At 39.6% G+C, this 23,124-nt stretch overlaps 1 protein-coding gene across 8 annotated transcripts in view; it reads left to right on the plus strand.

Moving 5' to 3' along the window:
• Window positions 1–23,124, plus strand: part of slc8a2b (solute carrier family 8 member 2b) — a 143,056-nt gene that overhangs the window by 12,962 nt on the left and 106,970 nt on the right. For 4 of the 8 annotated variants that reach the window (XM_018660522.2, XM_018660526.2, XM_018660525.2 and 1 more), the window contains exon 2: window positions 6,736–6,799. The exons of the other annotated variants lie outside the window; for them this stretch is intronic. The gene's annotated coding sequence lies outside the window, so the exon portion shown is untranslated. The remainder of the gene's footprint in view (window positions 1–6,735; window positions 6,800–23,124) is intronic. 8 annotated transcript variants of the gene reach the window in all.

Genomic DNA, 23,124 nt, shown 5'->3' on the forward strand with positions numbered 1-23,124 from the left:
GCAGTAACCTGCAGGCTGTAATCTAAAGCCTGACCGAAATATCTTATTTTATGTCATTATCATGCTCGTCCATAAGTCCTACCCGTTTTGAGCATCTGCTTTGCCAGCTGAACTGTCTGTCTAAGCTCTGTCATGTGTAAGAAGCTTACAGACCATCTCTGCACAGAAACTCTCAGCTGAATCTGAATAGTTTCTATTAAGCAGTCTTAAAGCTTTTGTGTGTGGTGGTGTATTTATGTTTAAGTGTGTGCATTTGTTTCCCTTACACTGCTGTTTCACGTCAGCTGTGTGGATACAGTATTCTGATGTATTGTAAGCTCCCATCATTGTGTGTGTGTGTGTGTGTGTGTGTGGCCATACAGTCATCAGTGCAGCCCTTTGTAATCAAGGCGATAAGTGTGTTATATAAGATGTAAACATCACTCTTGCACATTAAGCTCGTGCGACTTCTGACCCTTGCAAATTTGTAACACAGCTAGCTTGGTAGCTGTGATCTATGTTGTTGTTGTTATGTTTACTGTCACTTTCATTTGAAAAGTATTATCCAGGCAAAACCTTGCATAGGATATAGAGTCTCTCTTATTTACATTTATGTTAAAAGCATCTCTTTATGGTAGTGAAAAATGTTGCCTCTGGTCTGAAAATGACTTTGCTAACCTGCATGCCTGGGCCACTGTAGCATTTATTGGTCACTGTTGATATATTTTTCTATGACAGATAAGTCTCAAATACAAAGTATGCTGAACAGCAAACATTATGTTATGAAATGCCACATGTTGGATGTGGATGCATCTTGTTTAAGCCTCTGGCTCTCATTATGCAACTCTGAGCTCACACTTGGTACTGTTCAAATGTGGCTGCAATCTCCACTGATTTATTATTTATTATCAGACACATGGTAGACATTAAAAAAAGTCAACTGAAAATCAGCACAGCAGAACCAGAGTTAGCATTGTTCTCATTCCATACCTGGCTCCTGCATTATTTACAATATAACTCGGGCGTTTTATGTCAGTAGCACCTTTAAGAAACCCCCAAAAGGTTTTTAGAAATAGCTTTGTGCATTGCCAGAAAATTCACAGCGGTGACATAGAGGCCCGACTCCCATCTTCCCATAGCTAGATGGTTTTTGGAGATGAATAGCTGTATTCCACTTGAAAGGATCACATATACTCTCAGAAATGAATACAATACTTTTCTGAAGATTTGGCAGCCATATTTGACTTATTTAGACACAGGTCAACACCTATATCAATTTGATGTAAAAATGTTACCAGAATTGATACACCATTAGTCGTCAGAATAAGCTAGGATTGAAGTGCCTACTCCTTATGAGTAAGGTTCTCTCTTATTTGTAAGTGGGTGGGTCAGGGAGGGGATCTGGAGCCATGTTTTTGTGAGTTTGTGTGTGTTCTTGTATACTTCGATCAATAAATAGAATAGAATAGAATAGGCTTTATTATCACTGTACAGTTAATGTAAGTACAACGAAATTGTGGTTGCACTATAGAAGAAATTATATACAATGAGAAATACAAAATGTACACAAATAATACAAATAATACAAAAATACAAAAACTACAAAAATTTACACAATTTTGCACAGTTTACATACACATAGCACACAATTGCGCAAGAAACACTAAAAGAAGTAGGGAGCCTCGAGCCGCTGCATCCCGTGTGTGCCGCCATCTTGGTATAAAAGAAAGATAATATATACAAACATTTTGATTTTCATACCATCTTGAGAGCAATGTACGAGGTTCAGTCAGCTTGTATTTGTAATTCTGACTCAGGTTTTATAAGGTACAAAATGCAATTGACACGTCCATAAGGCCCAAAGAAAATACACTGTGTTTTGGTGAGAGAAGTTGAATGCAAACAAAACTGTGTTTGTTTATGATGAAAACCTCCACAGGGTACATTTAACTCAAATGAAACTTCTGCTGTTTCATTTCAGTTTAACACAAGTCTGCTCTAGAAAAGTCATCTGTGTGTGACCTGAGGAAAAAAAACATTTGTAGCACAATAATTCGTTATTCAAATGGGGAGTGCATATTCTTGCTTTCTGTGCTGTAAATAATTTATGAGGAATTATCCCTAAGTCCTAAATGAGCTGGCAAATTTGTACCATAAGAAAATGACTGGGCTGACTGATGTCACTGACTGTCTTCTTCTGTGTTTCCCTGCGGCGTCGGATTGTGTTGTTTTTTTTTGGGACAACAACGGGGTCAGAGCAGGGGTCAGTCGTTGTGACCACCGGGGCCGCTGGTCATTGTTACTGCAGAATAACTGACGCACAGCTCTGGCCGCTGCTGCTATTATTTAACATGGCGGCTCACCTCACACACATCCACGGTCATGCTCACACACAAATTACACATAAAATGATTTAAAAGCGCTTAAGAATTTCTTGATGGCTTCCTCTTAATCCATAAACATTGTTTATGATTTTTTTTTAAAAAGCAGCACCCACACAGGCAGATCAAATGCCTTCCCTACACTGACACACACCGGCGCTGCAGGGTGCTCTCTCTGTGTGTCAGCATGAGCAAGTGTTTTGTTCTGCTGGTAGTATTGTGTTCGGGGTTTGCCTCTCTTATCTGGCTGCCTGCCTGCACCAATGTCTGGCTGCTCTTCCTGATAACACTTTGTTATTCAGCCGCAGCGCACTGTAGTGTCCTCTTTTAGCAACACATTCATATCTGCAGTCGACTCACTTGTCAATGAACTCTGTTGTCACTCTGCTGGTTAGCACAGGTTAGCATTGGGGAGGAGGTGAAAACTGGTTACGTGACAAAATAATGTATCAAGTGAAAAATGGCAAACATTAGCTGGTTCCAGCTTCTCAAATATGAGGATTTGCTGTTTTTCTCAGTTTCATATCATTGTAATCTAAACACCAAACTTTTTTGATAGTTAAACAAGGCAAACAATCTGAAGACATCATCTCTGTGAACCTTTGATAGTTATTTATCAGTATTTTACTATGCTTTATAGATGAGGTGAGTAGATAATAGGACTTATAATGAAAAGAATTGTTAGTTGCTGCTCTGCTGTGATACCATCTTTGCTGCTTAGTGCTCGCCGTAGTGTCTCATTATCTCCTGTGCTGTGACATTTTCTGTTTGTGTTAGGGATTGACTTTTTGTGGATGATGTTATTCTCTTTTCTTACTCACGTCAGGTTGACTAGCTGATTAAATGTCATCGCTGGAACAACCACTGTCCTGCTAGTTTGTACAAGTGTGCAACCATTTTCACCTTTTATTGTCATTATAAAGGTGACTTCTATAAAATTAGAATGGGCTCTATAGATAGTTATCTCCATCCATGCAAATTCTGTATGATCTCAGTCCCACCTCCTCTAAAGTGGGACTCATCATTGCTGCCTGGCATTTAAACTGAAGCCAGTTAAAATGCCACTGAAGTGCTCGTCTTTGCCTCAGACAGACTCAGATTGTTGTTGTGAGACTCCAATGACAAAAACAGTAATTCTACCTCACAGAACACAGTTGCTGATCTACTGTTGCCTTCATCCATTAGAAGGTAAGATCACTGTTTTTGTAAAATGGAGTCTGGTGGTTTTGAACAGAGCAATAAAACAGCTGTTTTCTAGTTAAAGAAAAGGACCTTACTCTTTAACAAAAAGGTCTATCTCTGTAGGAGTAGGTGTGGTATTGGTAAGTATAATGTTAACAGACGCTTCTAATAACAACCTCAGCCTGTCAGAGACGAGCAAAAACAAGCACTTTTGTGGATGTATATTGAGGCAGACAGTCGTGCTGTTTGATAACATTGCAGCAGCTGTTTAGGGTTCACAGGAACATACGGTACAGTGCTACATGTATATGAAAAGAAGAAGAGTGTGGTTGTTGTAATTACACCAGGAGATTTTATGTAGCACTGTACTCTTGCAGCCATGAAGCCGTGATGACAAACTGGAGACAGACAGCTCTATTTCACAGCCATTAACACAGGGTCACCTGCTTATCCTCTGTGAGGACACACACACACACACACAAACTGAGACTTGAGCTCAGTAATCCTTAAAGGATATGGGTGGCCTTATTACAACATTTCAGTCTTTTACAGCCTGCAGTGTCTTTTAATAATTTCATACACACTAAAACAATAATGGTATTAATGGTGGGCTTGACAGGAGAAAACTGATGGAGCTTGCAGGTGTAAATGAGTTTTGCTGTGAGAGAAGAAGCAGTTTGGAGCAGAAAAAAGCAAACACACAAACGCTGCAAACACCACTTGGATAAATAAACCTGTAAATTGTTTTCTTTCCATTTTCCTGCTGCATCAATGTTCTTTTTAACGTCTTATCTAAAGTTGCAGTGTCACACACTGTTAACTCACCTCCGGTGTGTAATCTGAAATAAGGATAAATAGGATAAAAGCAATAACTGCTGTTGTGTAACTTGCTTGCTGCTGTTTCTTTGTGCTGCACTGAAGCTTTTTTACCCCCATAGTGTGATACTGCCTCGCTCCAATCGCTCTTGGTTGGGGTGTTGAGGCAGAATTGTTTATCAGGTTTGTTTCAAATGATGGGAGCAGCTCGTTTCATTATTTTCATGTGGATAAGTTGAACATTTTCAGCTGGTAGTAAAATAATAACACAAAGTGCAATTTTACACTATTTTTTGACTTTATGAGCATGGTGTGATTAAACAAGGGTAGGGAGGTGCTTGTTTACCTTCAACAGTAGTTCAGTATTATAACAAACACCTCTTGGTGTATTACATCCTCAACAAAGAATTACACCAGAATCAACTTGAATAAAGTTAAAAAGCCCAAGTCCAAAACTTTTAACAGTTCTTCTAGCTAATTAAAGTCTATCAAAATTGTATAAAACTGATATCTGAAGTCAAAACCAGCAGTCCATCACCTGCCACTTAAAGGTTACAATCGGGCACAACATGTACAGTTCAGTGTGGAGAAATCCCATCAATTCTTAGTGACTTTAAATCATCATGATGCCCACAAAGAGGCGTAGAATATCAAAGAATATCAGTCTCATCTTCATTTACATATGTGGCCATCTGTGCTGTGAACAGGCTGCAAAATGATTGGGGATTATAGTCTTTGTAATGCTATCAGGTACAGTATGTGCAGTATGCAGATGGGTGATGTTAAGTATCCATTTTGTGTTCAGCAGAGACACAAGTGACAGACAGGTGTGAAGAGTCTGACAGACAGAACATGGTCCAGTGGCCCTCGGCTACAGCCTGTCAGTCAGACTTACTGAAGGAGGAAGAGCGGGAGAGATATACAGAGAGACAGGAAAGACTGAGAGACAGACAGAGGTGAGAGAGGAAGAGAGACAGCTACAGAGAAGGAGAAAAGAAGAGAAACACACACACACTTGCAGGAAAATAGAATAAATCAGGTGATGAAATTTGTACAATTAAAAATCCACAGAGTGAAAACATCATCTGTAACCTGCTTTAACCAGCCTCAAGGCCCCAAACAGACCAGATCCAAAACATGAGGGGGGCTGACAGGGCCTTTTGAATTTACAGTGTTGAGTCACACTCCTGGGGAGAAAGCATGTCTTCAATGCAGATGTGAAGTGTGTGACCTCAGATAGACATACAGTTTATCATGAAACACATTTATAACAGCCACAGCTACCATAATTTATAAGTTAACTAACTACTTAACCATCAACATCTTACTCAGGCCAGACTGAAGTAGCAGTATATAATGGGCCTCATTTATGTTCATTGTGTTTCAATGCATTCGATTGAGTAGTTTCTATGTTTTTGAGTAAGGCTGTCTGTAGAACAATTAAAGTTCCTATGTTGTTTCCTCATAATTTTGGTTTACACTTAAAGCTCACAACTGTCAGTCACTTCTAGTCTCCTCTCAAACTGCTATTAGCTACTGGAAGACATCACAAGCTCCCGATTCCTTCATTAGGTGCGACACCGAATGTGAAGAGGACATAGGTGAAGGGGGCAGAGTATAACAGTGCAGAGACGGGGAGGGTGGGAGCAGAAGACTGAATTGCTTTTGAGTCTCATGCTTGCGCTTGTTTGATTGTAGCTTTAAATTTATTTCATGTGGACTCCAGGAGGACTAGCAACCACTGCCTGGAAGTTGGAGATCCACAGCCTTATCTGAAAATGTCATACTCAGATTTGGGTATGCAGCCCAACAAACAGAAAAAACTAAATCCAAAAAATAAAATAACACAAAAACTGTTGCTGTGGAGCAGAAACAGCAAATGTCAGAAAGCAGAGTCTCAGCTGTCAATCAGCTCTGAATCCCTGGGCTTCATTGTCATAAAATCCAACTCAGAGGGCAAACAATAAGCAGACATGGACATTGTGAAAGCAGAATGACAGTTAATAACCTGCTGTTTAAAAAAAAGCTGCTGTTCAGTAACTCATGTTAGAAGATGGAGATTCTCACTGCACTTGTCACCACTGCACCAAGAGGATGTTATTCTTAAAATAATTACATACTCATGTTCATACCTCAGTGAAAAATCTGACGTTGTTCTGTAGTAATCAACAGTGGTTATTCCTGGGAAAAAACACAAGATACCAGAATCCACGTGAATACGGAAAAGGAGAAGAGCCAGATGTGGAAAAATGTATTTTGAAAAAAAAAGAATTCTTTTTAGATTTCTAATTTTAATCTAAGAATTTTGAGATTAGAGATTAGAATTCTGAGTCATTATAAAATTATAATATTTTTTTTCTTTTCTCTCTGTCCAAAGAAACTGTTCACATGTGGCTTAAATCCTCCTCTGTACGACCAGGATCCAGTTTCTCAACCCAAAGGTAAAAACCCTGTATTAATAAGACCTCTTACTGTTTTGGTGACCTGTTTCCAGGTGAGAGCTTTGTCTTATTGATGTAATGTTTTGAACTCATCTCAGTCATAAGGGGGAGATCATAACACAAGGTTGTTAAAAAGGACTGCACCTTGAGGCAAATGACTCAGATTAGTCAAATCTATTTTAGTGGTACTAACATAAAGTGTGCTCAGGGTATTGTAGACAGGCAGTTGGGGTCTCCAGCAGAGCTTTTGTCATTGTACTCCTTGTTGCTCATATGTATCAGTATGTAGTTTTTGTAATAGTCAGGTGCCTCTGTCTCAAGGAGGTTTGTTGGAGGCACAACACGTACCTGCTTCACACCTCTAGCATCGGTTTAGATCTGACTGAGTGCTTCTTCTTCAAATTAGCTTAGGTAAGTGGTGGCAAAGAGAAAAACAGAAAGTGACAGAGAGATAAGGACAATGTCAGATGTGATAAGAGACACGTACAGAGCACTCAGACCAGAACACAAGGACCTGAGTCGGTGAGGGCGTGTTGCTCCAGGTACAGATGAGAAAATGGAATATGATCCAGTAAGGCAGGTCTGAAAACTCATGAGACACCAAAATGCTGTGCAGAGATTTATGATTTATGAGATGGGATTGTACAACTCTGGAAAGTTATCATGAATGCAGTCATTTCATCGTTTGTCTCATCAGCTGGTAAGGTTAACTGTAGGAATATGTTGTTCGTGTTAGAGGGTTTTCTACCAGGAATGTGAGCTTGCAGAAACAGTGTTTGGTGTTGCACCAAAAGCCGAGGCAGGCTTCGCTTCTTTTAGGAGCGTTCTGAATCAGGACCCCCAACTGCGCCAACACACTCTGTGGAGGCTGAGGAGGGTCTGAGTGTTTTTTGACGGAGGGCTAATGTGAACATAGTTTAAGACTTCTTTTTTACCCGGCAACCTTTTTCATCTTCTCTTTCTCTGTCCAACTCTCTCAAGAGTTACTGCCTCAATCACACACAAATGCCAGATAGGCCAGTGTTTGTTTGTTTGTGTGTGTGTGTGTGTGTGTGTGTGTGTGTGTGTGTCATATCCCTCTCTCTCTGAGACTGTGTAGACTTGCTTCTGTGGTTCTTGTGTTTTTCTGTGTTTGTTGACTCGGTGTCCCCCTCTTGTTACGCAGCCTCTCCCTCTTTCATTTCTCTGTCTGTTCCCTTTGGCGCTCTCAGTCTCTCACTTGTTTTCTCTGTCACTCGTTCATCCTGTCATCCCTCGCTCCCTTTCAGCCTGTCACGCACAACTCTAAAGGCTTTGTTTTAGTGCGCTGCAGCCTGACACTGAATGGCACTCACAGTCTCTCTCTCTCTCTCTCTCTCTCTATCTCTTTCTCAGTATGCACAGATTTAAACTTGCAGCCTTCCTCACACACGCACACACACACACATTTTCGAAGTTCTATATTAATTAAATTAATGACACTCAACATTTAACTGACTACAGAGGCTGAATGTGGTTTAAAGATACTTGTCTGTGCCAAAGCATTAGTGGACCAAACCAGCAGAGGAAACACACACACACACAAGTATGAAAGCAAAGACAAGATACAGACAGCATACACATGAAAGGCTTTTCATTTGTACTGCAGAATTTCATTTGGAAAAGTCAGTAACAGTGTGTTTCAGAAGCAGGTCCAGGTTACGCTGGACAATCCACAGACCTCACCATCAGTAGTTTTCTACTTTATTTTCTACTGTCTGAAGAAATTCCTGTTGAGGTTTCTCACAATTTAATTCCCAATGACAATTGCCGACACTGTGAATTATCAAGAGTAGCCAGGATATTGTTTTTGAGAAGACACACTACTATTGTTCAAATGTCAATTCTATTCCCCTTAACTGTATTGGGGTGGTCATGTTCAACATCGGAGACGCTGATGTCTCCAAATTCAGCCCCAAAAATAACTGTCTGCAATGGGTTAAATGGAAGTGGAAAAATGTTTTATATATAATTTGGGGTTTTGAAAGAGTTGAGCCTGAAAACAAGTTCCAAACAAATTTGATTCTGACTCAGACCTAGTTGTGTACTAACAGATGGACATCAGATAAGCAGTGACATTTAGCTTTTCACAGAATGTTCTGCAGAAACTTTGCAGAAGATGCTGCACAGTTAGAATTTTAAGTGATAGAAAACTTTTAAATAAGAGGATGAGAAGTCAGTTTACTGAAGGGTGATATACAGAGAGAAGGAAGGTTTGTGTGTGAGTGTGTGTAGACTGTGTATACACATGTATCATATTAAGCAACAGGTATTAAGTTGAGAGAGAGAGCGAGAGAGAAACTTTAACAAGATGTGGATGAGATCAGCCAGGATGAGATGAAGTGTGGTGGAGGAATTCACTAGAGTACCACAGCTCTTCTCACCACAGTGTCAGCTTTACCTTCATGATTGACAGCTGGGGGAGTCGGTCACAGCCAGAGCTTATTGGATCTGTTATTTTTAACTTTATTTACTTTTTTATTTACCCAGGGAGGGAGATGCAGTGTACAAATTATTCTGTTCAGTCCTGTCACATAGATTCTTAGCCAGTAGCTGCCAAACCACAGGCCTTTAAACTTAGTAAATTATTATTAGCATATCAAATGAAAAAGAATCATGAGTCTGTGTCATAGAACTCCATCATCCTAAGAGGATTAAAATCATACTAAAGGTGACACATTCCTTTATTACACTGAACATAACCAGTGTGATTTATCCCTTGCAACACGTTTAACTACCAAAGCAGAGTGAGCACAAAATCTGGTTCATTGCCACACATGAAGCCACTCTCCAGAGAAACACTCAAAATACACTCAAATTTAAGCATTATTTTTTTGTAATTTTACACCCACCTTATCACTCTAAGATTTCCTTCCCCCAGCTGAGTTCGTTCAGGGTCATGGCACAGGCCACAACATACACTGAATGTTTTCAGTTGTAGGCCTCATATGAGCCATAGTGAACCCAGCAAGCTCTCCATGGCCACTCCACTCATCTCGTTGGCCCACTCTGATCCTCTTCTTTTGTTGCCAGTTGTGCACTAAGTGTTGATTTCTTTTCATTTGAGTTAATAAATAGACACAGAAAGACACCACACCAAGTGACAGAAATGTTCAGGTTTCCTCATGACGTCCTGAATCACTGCTACATGGATATTTGTTGGAATGCTGAGTCTAAAATAATGAAATGATGCCAGCCATGTCCTTTAAATGTCTGAACAAAGGGCACTTAGGGTAGCAACAGGTTATAAAGTAGATCAAACATGATGAAACAAAGTAAAGCATTCATTAACCCCCTACCACACACACACACACACACACACACACACACACATAGAATATATGCTCATGCATGCAGTTCTATGTAAGACAGCAACTCATATCAGCCAGCATACAATTTTCCACTTAATTGACTTCTGCTCTGCTTTGCATAAATGTATTTCTGTGAAACACAGAGAAGCTACAGGGTTCTCATTAATATGCGCAAAAACCACTGCATTTACACTGGGTCAACACTGCGAAACCACTTCTCGTTCCTGAGTGGTTCTGGTAATTGAGCTGCTCTGTTAAAACAGTGGGAGCAGAGAGATAAAAGGTTGGTGTCTCCAAGAAGTTTAATATGGTGCTGAACAGTAACACAGGAGAATGAGGGAGGAGAGCCAGAGGTTTAAGGGAGAACAGAACAAGAGGTTGAAGACTAAATAATACTAAAGGTTGAAATTAATCCAGCCCAGAATTTCCTTTTTGTCAGTTTCGTACTAATTCTAGAGCGTTAATCCACTATAGTTTTTTTTTTTTTCCTCTTATGAAATCTTTTGTTTCAAGGGATTATAAGTTCTTCCCAGAAATCACCTGTTGTGTAGGTGATATTTTTCCTTCCAAATTTCAAAATTATGAAGGTAAATTCCTGTTTTGAGTAATTCATTTTGCCTTGATAATAAATATAAATTTGAACTCAGTCACCGCCATGAAACACTATGAAAGTTTGATAAGGACTAAAAATTAGGTGTACCTTGATAAAATATTTTTGCCCTAATGCCTCTATGTAATACAGATGTATCTTGTAGGATTTTGGTCCAGTTTATGTTGGTTTTTTTTTGTCCTGAGAGGCTTGATAAATACAGGCCTCGATCTAGCAAGCCATTTTGTGCAAAATATTGCAGCACAAAACATTTCTAAATTTTTCCGCAGGAAAATGTTTTTTTAGCTTTAAACGGTAATCCACATTCAAAGCCTGTCTGCTCGCCCCGTCACTGTCTTCTCTGCTTCTGTGCTCGTCAGTGTCACTCTTAACTCAAAACTGCCAGACTGTGCAGGTTTCTACACAGGCATCCATAATTTATAACTCAAGGGTTCAAACAAGCTTGTGTGTGCGTATGTGTAGCATTCATGCGAAAGAGATACAGTATTTATGTGTGTGTGCGTGCGTGCGTGCGTGCGTGCGTGCGTGCGTTTGTGTGTGTGTGCAGCTCTGTCTTATGTTGCATCAAAAAGATTAGCAGGAGATTGTGTTTAAATGGATTTGAACTCATTTAATTTTTTTTTTTTTTTAAAGCATTTCAGCTTTAATAGATGTGTTGCACAAAAAAACAGGAGATGCACTACAGTGCGAACTCAGTTGAATGATAATAATACAATAATACAAGCTTCTAGTCTACAGTCTGGAATAGTTATAGGTAAGAAAACCATGACAGCAGAGTAAAGACATATGTCTAAAATGTATCTAAGCAAAACTGATCAGATGCACAGAATAAATCAAAAACAGCACTGAAAACAATCAGCAAATTGTTCTTTTAGAAACAATCAGCTGTTTATTTGTGCCTTAGAGAACCTCCAGCATTGCTGCCAGAGGCTTAGTTATTTCATTTCATCATTTGCCAAAAGATTATTTCCTTAATTCAAAACCATGGATGTGTTTCACTGAGTGTGTAATTATACTGTTTCCCAAGGGCCCCAAAGATGTGGTAGATTTTTTTTGGCTGCATCAAAGGCTGCGGGTGGAGATACAAGTTCAACATTTATCACTGTCCACCTCCACAAGCTGCAGAGAAATTCTGTCATAACTCATGATCTGAATCCTTTAAAGATGAATGTCCTCTTGTAGACTCTTGTCTTGCTATCTGCTGTTGCTGATCTGTGGTTGTGCTTTTTTTAATTTTTGTATATTGTTATGACAGTAAGAGTGAACATGTTCATAGATGTATTTGTAGGGTAGGAGACAAAGATGTCCTTTGTTTTAAAAGAAATAGAGCCAGAAAAGGGGCAAAAGGGTGTTTTTCTTTTCTTCTTTTTTTGACAATTTTAAATTGAATTGCTTATTTCACTATAGGGCCTTCAGTGTCAGCTGCTCAGGAGGTTTTTGCTGGGAGCTGAATTATCTGCATAATATCATCTCTTTTATATACAGTTGACCTAAGTGCTTCTAAATAAATCAATTTAATTGCTTAACCAATTTTATGCTTTCCTCTCAGCTTCTGAATGTGTGGTTTGGCATTTGATTGTGGTGATACTGTAATACTGTGTGGTTGAAATATGACTATATTTGTTCATTATGCAGAAATTAAATCAACAAAACATCTGAGTTTGTATTTGCAAGAGCTGCAGGATGTGTGTCCCATGAGTGCTGTTAAACTTCCATGCACTTGCGGCCTCAACAGGAACTCGGGCACTTTAACAATTGCTGGAAATACATGATAGGAGTAAGCACTTATTACTTGCAAATAACGAAAGTGTGGGACCAACCCAAAACCACTGAGAGCAATTTTCTCCCATTTACGTATAGGAGCAACTTCAAGAAGTGAACTCTTCCTGGTTTGAGGCGATGCTCTCTGGGGTTAAGATGTGAAGGGGCCAATCAGTGATCTCGCCTGTAAAAAGAGGGCTGGCCCTGCGTATGCCACTCAGACTGCCCAAAATCCTTGTTGGCATCATACTTAAGATGGAGTTTTATAAGAAGTAGATCACATGTGACTCTATCCTCCTCTAGCCATCACTGGAGTGTTGGCGACTTTTCAGTAACATATCCCTAACAGCACTAAAAGCCTAAAAGCTTTGCTGTGTTTTCTTTGAGCCCTGTAAAAGCCAAGAAAGCAAAGCCTTATGCAAACAAGAGCTTAGCTATGTTCAATCTGTTGGTGTTAATCCTGTCATTAGCCTGATTTACTGTAACGATGGTTCATCCCACAAGTCTTCTCCTGGAACAGGGACGACCTGTGGATCATGTTGTAGTGTCTCATTAAATTAATAATGGAGTGTTCCAATGAGACCGTTCTCAGCCCAAGCTAATAACTGTGCTGTGATAAAGGGTCTAGTGTTTATTATGGGTGTGAGTGTTTATGTGTGTCTGAAAAGAGATAGAGTACAGTCGTGTATGTGTGTGTGTGTGTGTGTGTGTGTGTGTGTGTGTAATTTTGCATGTTAGTTAATTTTTGGCCCCCAAGATTTCCATGTAGTCTGCTTTGCTATGCAAGTAAATGCCCCCTGTAGGCTCATTTATCCTCCTTTGGCTTTTTTCAAGAGGTCACTGTTTTTGTATTGTGTAATCTATTAATAATACGTGTATCTCTCTTAGGCATATATGTGTTTTTCAGAGGTGATGCTAGGCTTTTTTAGACAACAAAAAGAAACAATAAAGTAACATGTTGCAAAGTCATTATTCAGTGTCTCTTTAGCTCTTGAAACCTAAATTCTCTGTACAGTTTTACTTAATCCTCTGCACCCTGTCATCATTTTGTGTGTCAGAGATCACACCCCTTCTTCTCAGGTCATAACTTAGGCACATAATGATAGCTACCTCTCAGAATTCTGTGGATAAATGTCAATGAATATGTTTTTAAAAAAAATAGATGCGTGTTATGATTTCAGAAGTAGGGATGAAGTAATAATCTTTAAAATGTCTAATATTTATATGCTAGTTGATTTTAGTAGTCCCAGCTAGGGTTGGGTGATATGTCCAAAAATATTATCTGGATATTTTTTTCAGTTTGATTAATATCGATAGTACACACAATGTGTTACGGTGAGTAACACTGATTAAACATTCTTCAGCCTTACACATTCTGCATAAAGCTGGAGCAGCTCTGTTTTTGAAACATGTTTCTGTCCTGTGACTTTGTTCCCGTAGTCAACCATTTCCATTTGCTTTTTTCCGCAGCTAACTGGCGTCATGTCTTGTGTCATAAAATATTAATTTGCACTCACCGTGTCCCTGCTTCTGTTTGAGCTCTTATCATATGAGGAAATGACTGAAAAGGCAGATGTGACCAGATGCTGCTGTGGTTTGAACTAATGTTACCACAAGAGGATGGTTAGGAACAGTTTGGGACCACTGACACTGGCTCTCTGTATACGTTACCTTTTCAAAAGGTGGGAAAGGTTTGTTGTGTTTCCTGTCGTTGTCGGCACACATTACCAGCATATATCACAATCAATCCGCTATTTATGCAGTTTTAGAAATCTGAACCATTTCCAAATCACAGATGTTATTTGTGACTGACTATACTCACGGTTGCTCTTTTTTTGTTTCTATGTTTTGGCTCTATACGTGTCAGCTGTGTAACCAGAGTACTGTTGCCTAATAGGGTGACTGTGCAGAGAGTTGACTCACATGCAGAACAGATACATTTATTGCAAACTGCTCATCAGTTTATTATTGTTATTGTGGAAATGTCTTTGTAATGAACATTGGAATTGTTTTATCACCCAGCCCTAGTTCCAGCTTCCAGTAGGTAATTTGGTCAATAAACACAAAAAGAAATGTGGTTGTCTCACAGTCTAACCTAAAACAAGGACTGACATCCAGCCAGTCACCTATCATTAATCCTAGAGGGACTGTAGAGGTAGGGCTGCAGCGTGAAGTCGACTTATTTCCATGTGCAGAAGGTGTGCGTATTCTTAATATTGTATCAAATTGATGCAGTCTGTAGAAATTGTGATGCGATGCTAATTCTGATTAGCATGTAAGGAAGCTAGCCCTCAATGTGGTAGCAGCCTGTGGGTGTGTTACTCTCCATCTTTACATTATTCATGCCCCAGGAAGGTTCTCGTGGACTTGTAAGTACAAAGTAATGCATTTTATTCTGGTAGCTTGCACTTGAAAGTGAGGCATTCAATCTGCCACTGTGCTCGCAAGGCACAACATTCAGCTTTATTATCATTATACGATACCAGATTGCACAATGAAATGCTGTTTTATCCCCATCCATGATACATACACAGAAAATGTACAAATTCATATTCAGATTGGAATAGAATGAAACAATAAAATAGACAGTATGGAAGAGGATTAGGGCCACGTGAAAATTTTATTTGGGAAAAAAAAAAAAGAATCTCAGAATTCTGACTTTTTCCAGTTCATGAAAGTTTGTGAAATCAGTAGTTGAGATGGTAGACAGAAAATCAACCCCTGCAGCTCATTGTATATACACCACCACCTGTCTTTATGCCAGCACCTAGCCACAGCCCATTAAAGTGTTGGACTAGAGGCCTTAGTAAGCTTGAATCTCATGTATAGTTTAAAATAAAGTTCTGCATGTTTCAACAATGCTTGAATACATTGCATGCTCTCATTTGGTCAGTGAAGGCCTTAAGGTGCATACTCTCTTTCACAAATGCCATAATTAGTTAAATGCTTGCATGCCATTTAATAAAATATTTTATATCAGGAAGCACTGCGTTGTTCATCTTATTAGTTAATCCTCCTTTAGATTGAAAATGTTCCTAATGAAATTGGATAGTTTGTATGAACCCTTTCTTAATAATTTTTTCTATCCACTTGCTGCCAAGAACTTCCAATTCAGGTTAATCTATTCTTCCCAATCTATCTATTAGTGCGTCGTCACTTTCCTTTTCATCTTCGCCCATTCATCACTTAATTGTGAGTCTGCCATCCACATGCCCTTAAACTGGTCATCATTCTGTTTAAGTGCAGATTTGGACCTTGTTCTCTGAGCCCAGCAGAAAAAGCTGTATCGTCAACGCTTTTCTTTCTGTATCAGGGCCAGTAGGCTGCCGTCGAGCGTGAGGAGGATTCATGGCTTAATTTTCGATGTGGGCTAAGTGCCAGTGAGATAGAGGCATTTTATTTAGTGAGTGAGGGAATACAAAGAAAATTAGATCAATTAAACTGAGAGATTTAACCGCTGCTGCCTCAGCTGTCAGCAAATGTGATGGATGAAGAGGCAGTGGGGAGAGGTAAAGAAATGGTAGGCTGACTTTAGTTTCCTTACACCTAACACCAGCAATAGCCAGAGGTGTGGTACGATGAGATAAGACTGTGACAGGACTCCTCGCTTTTGCAGGAATCAGACCTATGACCTGATGGTTACAGGACAATTTCTATGAGATTTTCTTTTACTCCACTTACTTTTCTGCACTTCTCACTTCATTCTGCAGCAGCCGTCCATCCATTCATACATCCATTTCTTTATTCACTCTGCGGTAAAGGCCTCTGTCTGGTAATTTTATCACTCCATTTATTCTTATTCTTCTGCGCTGACTGCGGCCAAGTGGGTTGGCTCGCTCAGCTCTGCTTTATCAGCAGCGGACCATCTGTAAGACCTTCACTGTGGACAGAGGAGAGGAGAAAGTAGAGAGCAAAGAGATATGGATGATGGGGAGCACAGATGTATTGATACAATTGGATACACTATTACAAGATAGAGACCCCCTTTGTTCCAATCAAAGTTGCTTTTGCAGTGCCTGCCCTGAGAGAGCTTCCCAGAATTCAACATTTTTTTTTTTGTCTGTTTTTCAGTCTGACCTCGACTTTGAGAAGCATATTTCAGTTGTTAAATCCAGTTTTCTCCAGTGAAGAACACTGTCCAAAATGAAAATCTCCCCATTGCTCTTTTTGGGGACTGCTGTAGCTTATATAATGGTATTAGTCGTCTGTGTCCCATCTGCAACTTGCTCAAAATGTTGCTGCCTGAGTTTTCGTTTCAAGTTTTATCATTTGTTATAAAGGGTTGCAGTCAGCTGGCTCCACCTTTAAACCCTTCAATTTTCATCCACACATGAGGTCATCTGATGTAAAATGTGACAGGTCAGTGGTTGGGATCATGCCTTTGCCATTGCCACTGTACATATTTATGTGTTATGACCTATGGTCATAACCAACACCAGTGCTGATGTGGACATGAGGGCTTGGTATCCGAAAAGAGATGGCTGTTGCTGACATTTGGGCAACATTTTCTTTACTTCTTATCATGGAGCATTGTGGATGAGCTGAGTTAAATGGGTGAAATGACATGTATTTGTTTAAATGTATTTGAGATGGTCTATCTCAGTGCATTTGAACCACCACACTGTTCTGTACTGCATACAGTTAGCAGCTTTAAACGCAGGAGAAATTACAGCTGAGCACAAATTCAGTAAAAGGAAAAGGGAAAGAACAAAGAGTGTAGCAGTATCAGAACACTAAAGTGGACAAGAAGGAAACAAAGTGAACAAGAAAAGTGTGAGGAGCTGTGATTGTGTGACGAAAAGACAATCTTATTGAATTGTGTGCTTATGAAAAAGATTTTTTTGGACTGTATGAATGTATTTGCAGGCACGTATGCACATTTCTGTGTATGTGTGTGTGTGTGCCTGAGAAATTGTGTTTGTGTGTGTGTGTGTGTGATCAATCCCATGCTGTGAGCTCCTGCAGGTGTTGCTAGGAGGGTCTAATTAGCTGCTGGGTAACTGCTGTTAACTGTTGTGAAAGACCAGGACGACCACCTGATAACTGTTAGAATTACAACAGTAACACACACACACACAGAGAGAGAGAGAGAGAATTGCATTTTTCATACATTAAAGACTTGCAGCACTGAGTTTAAAGGCTCAACAAATGACCCATGTTAATTATTCTGCCTCTGATTATCAAGCAGTGCAGTCACGAGGATGTTGGCAGTTTGTGTGAGTCTGGAGTTCGGAAATTGAACAGGACTCATACATCAGAGCAGCAGCCATCTGTCTGGCGGGGGATGTTTGTTTTTAGACAAGAGTTTATTGGATTTTTATTGTTTTAATTTGGGAGCTGTTAAAGAGGGAGACAGGGGCGGGCATAGATATGTTTGTGTGTGTGTGTGTGTGTGTGTGTTGTCGGCCATAATTCAAAAAAAGGTTGTTTTTACTGGTTTCCACAAGATTGGCTTAAACAAATGTTCTAATTAAGAAAACACAAATGATTATCTCGGTGTCTGTCATCATTTATGTTTAGTTTTGCAGGGATAGATAAACAGAGAATATTCACTAAATATACCAGTGGTGCTTTTTACAGTCTCTCTGTCACTGTATATGATGGTTCAGGGAAATGTTTGCCTGCTGCCCACCTTCTCACTCTCAGTAAGACAGAAATAGTTGATATTTTTCTCTAAAAATGTACTCATTAGGCAAAATGACAGCAGTGGTGCAGCAGCACTGGAGTGTCCAGTCACCTGTGATTGAGATGCTGTCGAGTCCAATTTGCCAAAATGAAACTGTAGTGTCACCAGGGGCCACTAATCATCTCTACCCATGTGAAGTGATAAATCCAAACATAAGTGCAGAGTACAATATTCCTATGTCTGGAGCTCTTCATCCCACCAGCCACTGCAAAAATGACATTAAAGCTGCGTCCCAATTCCACACTAACATTGTACAGTATGCGCTCTTTTCTCTCTCTGTTCTCTCTCTTCTTTCTCTGCTGCATATACAAGACATTACTGCATTAACAGGATAAACTGTGATGTTGTAAAGCTTCTGACAGTTCACGTCAGCAAAGATTTCATATTTAACTTTTGGTCACACTTAAGATGTCTTTGTCATCCTGCGAATGAACTACACACTGAATCCTGCTCAGAACAGTATGTAGTATGAAACTGGAGCTCTAAATGTGTGTGAAGGACGCAGTCTTCATAATGCCCAGCTCAACAAATGCCAAGCTGAGTTTTGTCAGTGATCACAGTACCTGTATGAGTTCATCTGTTTAAATATTTCTCATGTAAAGTTGAAACCTACTGTTCCTGTTTACAGGTGGTCTTGCCTCTGCACTGTGTTTAACTTTTGCTAGATCAGTCTGCAGGAGTCAGACATCATTTGGAAATACCTTTTTATGGTTTTACAGAGCTTGAGTTCAAAGAAGCACTTCTGTATGTTATTACGCTGAATCATTGCTCTTCGGTTCTTTGATGAAGTCCGGTGTGGGCTGCAGTGCGTAGGACGTTTGCCCTAATTAATATTTCAAACACAAGTTCAAGAGCCTTGGTATCACACTTTTTCAAACACTTGAATATTTTTATATGCAGTTGGGTATGATTTCCATGTTGAACAATAATCTGTACTGAACCCTGTGAAATGTAGGAAAGCGTTTTAGAGTGAAGTTAGCTCTCTTTTCTAAATGTAACCCTCCCTTCCAACGTCTGACTCATCCTGACACACTGAACTTGACCCAGCTGGTGATCATGTATATTAAATCAAAAGATTAGAATTATCTGCAGGTAGTGGAGCTGCGTAGGTGAAGTCTATTACAGCCTGGGATTAACAGTGAGTGTGAATATTTTTTAACTTTGTTGGAGCAGTGTGAGGTGTGCCTCCGTACACCTCATCTTTGCCGCTAATTTTGATATGTTAAAGAAAAGGCCTGGCTTTCTCTCAGGGCCAAAAATGAAAGATGTCTGTATATAATATAATATAATATACTATGTATCTGGTTAAAGTTGCAAAGCTGGAAACTCATTCCTTTCTCTTTTGAATACAACTTTCATATTTTGCCTTGAGACAATTCTGTGTGTGTGTGTGTGTGTGTTTTACCACTATATTCAAATTAAGTACCTTTAAATGCCACAACAGTGTGTAGACTTGACCCTCTCTCCATAACAAGCAGCTGTGTTTGTCACAGAGTGGGTGCACTCTGATCAGCAGCTGCTTGTTACCTTCCTTCATGTCAGCAGCATCTTCCACTTGCATTACTAGCAGAGGGGAAAACCCTAAAGCTTACTGGATCTGTATATGGCATAACAGGATCACCGCGCTGTGTGTGCTGGGTAAACCTGTATAACACTGGATAACATGTGTTGCATCATGCTACATCCTCCCCATTGGTGTTGCTGTGGCAATATGCAGAAGTGTGTCACTAATGACACTCGGGCTGAGGAGAGAACACACTACTGAGACTGTTTCCTACATACCAATGATAAAGTTAAAAAATAGATGTAGTGGTTCACTGCTGTGACACAGCCTGGTGCTGCATTGACTCCATGCATGTTGGTACCACATTAGGCTGCATGAATCAGTTAATATGAATCACTCAGCTGTATTCAGCTCTCCCCATGAGAGGCATGACAGTTAACCCCAGCTGAGTCAATTTAGCTGGTGACAAGGCGACAGTGTAGAATTGCATTTTGAACAGATTTATCGGTGACAATGATTCATGAAAGCCCGTAGAGGTCCTTTTTAGGTGACCCAGCTCACCCTTTGGGAGCCAAATAAATTTAATCAAGTCTGAGTTTAGGTAGCATCATCTTAAAACATATCTAATAGCACTTGTTTTAGCACAGCTACATACAAACATTAACCTTTGTTATCAAGTTATCAAGCTGGTCATTTGTGTCTAACATGGCCAAAAAACCTAAAAAAAACTGCTGTCTGAGGCACCAGAGCCTAAAATGATGGAGCTGTGGCCATAGTCAGAATTACAGGTCACATGAAATGAAACATATTGAACTACTATTGGAAAATTGCACTATTACCCAACAGCTCAGCTGGAGAAGTACTCTAGTAAGAATGCTTAGAGGGCCAAAAACCAGAAAAAATCCCGAAGTGCTTTTTGGGGGTATGCAGCTGTTGAGTAACTTTAATTGTAATGAATGGGGTGCCCTTTTAGAATACTGAATCCAGTTGAGCTGAGCTATAACTTTGGTTCCACTGCAGGATTACATTGTATAACCTCAGTAGTAATTTACATTCATCCCATCTACCTTTTCTAGCATTTAGTATTAGGTAAATTAGTATTCAGCGAACACCTTGCAGTTGTCATATACATCCGTTTTGGAGTTCAAACACCTGTGTGTTACAGCGGAGCAGATAGATATTTTATTGTTAATTATTAAAAGACTGAACCAGCAACATCTGCTGACATCTTACTGGTATTAAAATTCATATTAATGTGTCTTCTCATGCTGCATTGCAACAATATCGTATTTGTTCAAAACAGCTCCAGCCCATGGACAGATGCAGGCACTCATGCATGCATCCAATTTAGTTTTTACCATCCCCATTCTCAAGGCAGCCATAGCTAATCCCACCATTCCATTTTCTTGCTCAGGGGCACTTTAGCAGGATGGGCTGCCATACATGAGCACACAGCTGTGAATTGTTACCAAGAATTATAACCTTTAAGTTACATTGAACATACACATGAACATATGAACCCATAAACAGCTGCTATACAGAATTTGGGACACAGCTTTTGTCCCCAGTTAATCTAATTTTGTCCCCAAAAGTAGCCTATGACACACACACATACACACACACACACACACACTGTATGCTTTTGGTCCAGTGGGACCGGCAGACTACAGATGACTCTTATGGAAACTGTAGTCTACAAGCCCCTACTGCACACATATGTACAGTATGGAAAAGGAGTAAGGGAGAGTAAACAGATGAATTATTCATACATCAGTTACTTTGTTTCCAAAAGAATATATATTTCTCATTTATTAACCAGTGACAAATGTGAACATTTTTTAGTAATGCCTTTAGCTCTGAGGGGGAGGAGTCACATGAGTTTACAAAGTGTTTGAACTGATGATGCAGATTTAAAGAATATGTAAAATAAATTAATAAAAAAAACTAATGATGTTTTTTTTTTTTTTTTTTTTTTTGCTATTTTCCTTCCCTCTTGAAATATTAAAATATTCACATCCAGCTGTAGTAATTATGTACATTGCAGTAGTACTCTTATAATTCTGCCTCAAACCAGAAAGGCTGATTAAATGAGGGGACTTTGACTACATGATGAATCTGCTGAGGAAGGACTATTCACAAGCGTGTGTATGTTTCCTGACGGATATGTGTGGGTGTGTTTATCTGTTCTGTGTGTGTTTGTGTGTGTGATGTGACCTGTAAGTGTGAGGGTGAGTGGTGCATGGAGGTATAACATCCTGATGAACACGACACCAGCTGAGAGACCACCTGCACTACACAAACCTACCTGACCCGAGTCTCACATGCACACACAACACACACACTTAGACGTACTTGGGCAGATGGTGAAAGGTGGTGAGTAGTTGAGAGAAAAAAAAAAAACAAGACATGATGTGAAGACAATAGAGTTTAGGGACAACAAAAGATTTACATATTGTTTTGTTACAGGGTTACAACCTTATGCTCACTTTTTGCAACTTCCCAAGCCTGCAGAGAGTTTGTTTTCAAGACTTAAGGCGTTCATAGTCATTTTTTGTCTAGTCGTCTAGTGAAGCATTTATTAGTAGTTGTAATGTAACAACTGGTGACCATTAGTGCTAGCACTAACTGTGGCGGTTAGGAAGGGCATGACTGGTTGAACAATTAATCAGTTAACAAGTCCTCTGAGATTTACACTGTTTTATGTCTTTGCTAATATCAGTCTTGATTTTTGGACCACTAGTTGGACAAAAGAAGCAGTTAAATAAGACAAGAACTTTAGCTTCAGAAAGTAATGATGGTGTTTTTCACAATTTTTCTTACATTTTAGAGACAAAATGTTTGATCGAAAAAGTAATTGAGAGATGAAACCTAATTAATCATTAGAGCTGAGAGCTATCATTTATGTGGTTAATTACCTGTAGAATTACTAACCTGCACAGGGTCACACTTAACTGTGATGGCTCCAAGTTTACTTTTTATTACTCACCTAACACTCTACTTTCTTCGCTGGCATTAAGGATTGGGTGAGGAGTGTACAATGTTGTGTAATTAATCAGGAAACGAAAAAAAGCGCGGGGGGGGGTACGACTCTAGGGAGCTAAAAGCTAAGACTGAATTGGTTCACAGTAAGTTTCCATGTGACATAGCCTATCTAGCTCATGTTGTGACAGTAGTAGTAGGCTGGTTATTGCATCAGTACAGTTATTATTCAGCGCTAGCAGTAGTAGCTGGCAGTTCATGTTGTTCTGGTACAGGAACACAGCTCCAGTTAACATTACAGTTTTATAAAGGATTTTTTTTTTTAGTCTCCTCCTCTCTGTACTCTCTTCTCCTGTACAAGGGCGAGTCCCCAGCGTTTCCTCTCAGAACGAATTTCTATCTCTGCAGTCTACTCTCTTCTATATTGTGTTGTATCTCTTTTTCAGTCCCTTTTTC

This window comes from Lates calcarifer, linkage group LG21 (assembly GCF_001640805.2).
Source record: "Lates calcarifer isolate ASB-BC8 linkage group LG21, TLL_Latcal_v3, whole genome shotgun sequence".
NCBI lineage: Eukaryota > Metazoa > Chordata > Actinopteri > Centropomidae > Lates > Lates calcarifer.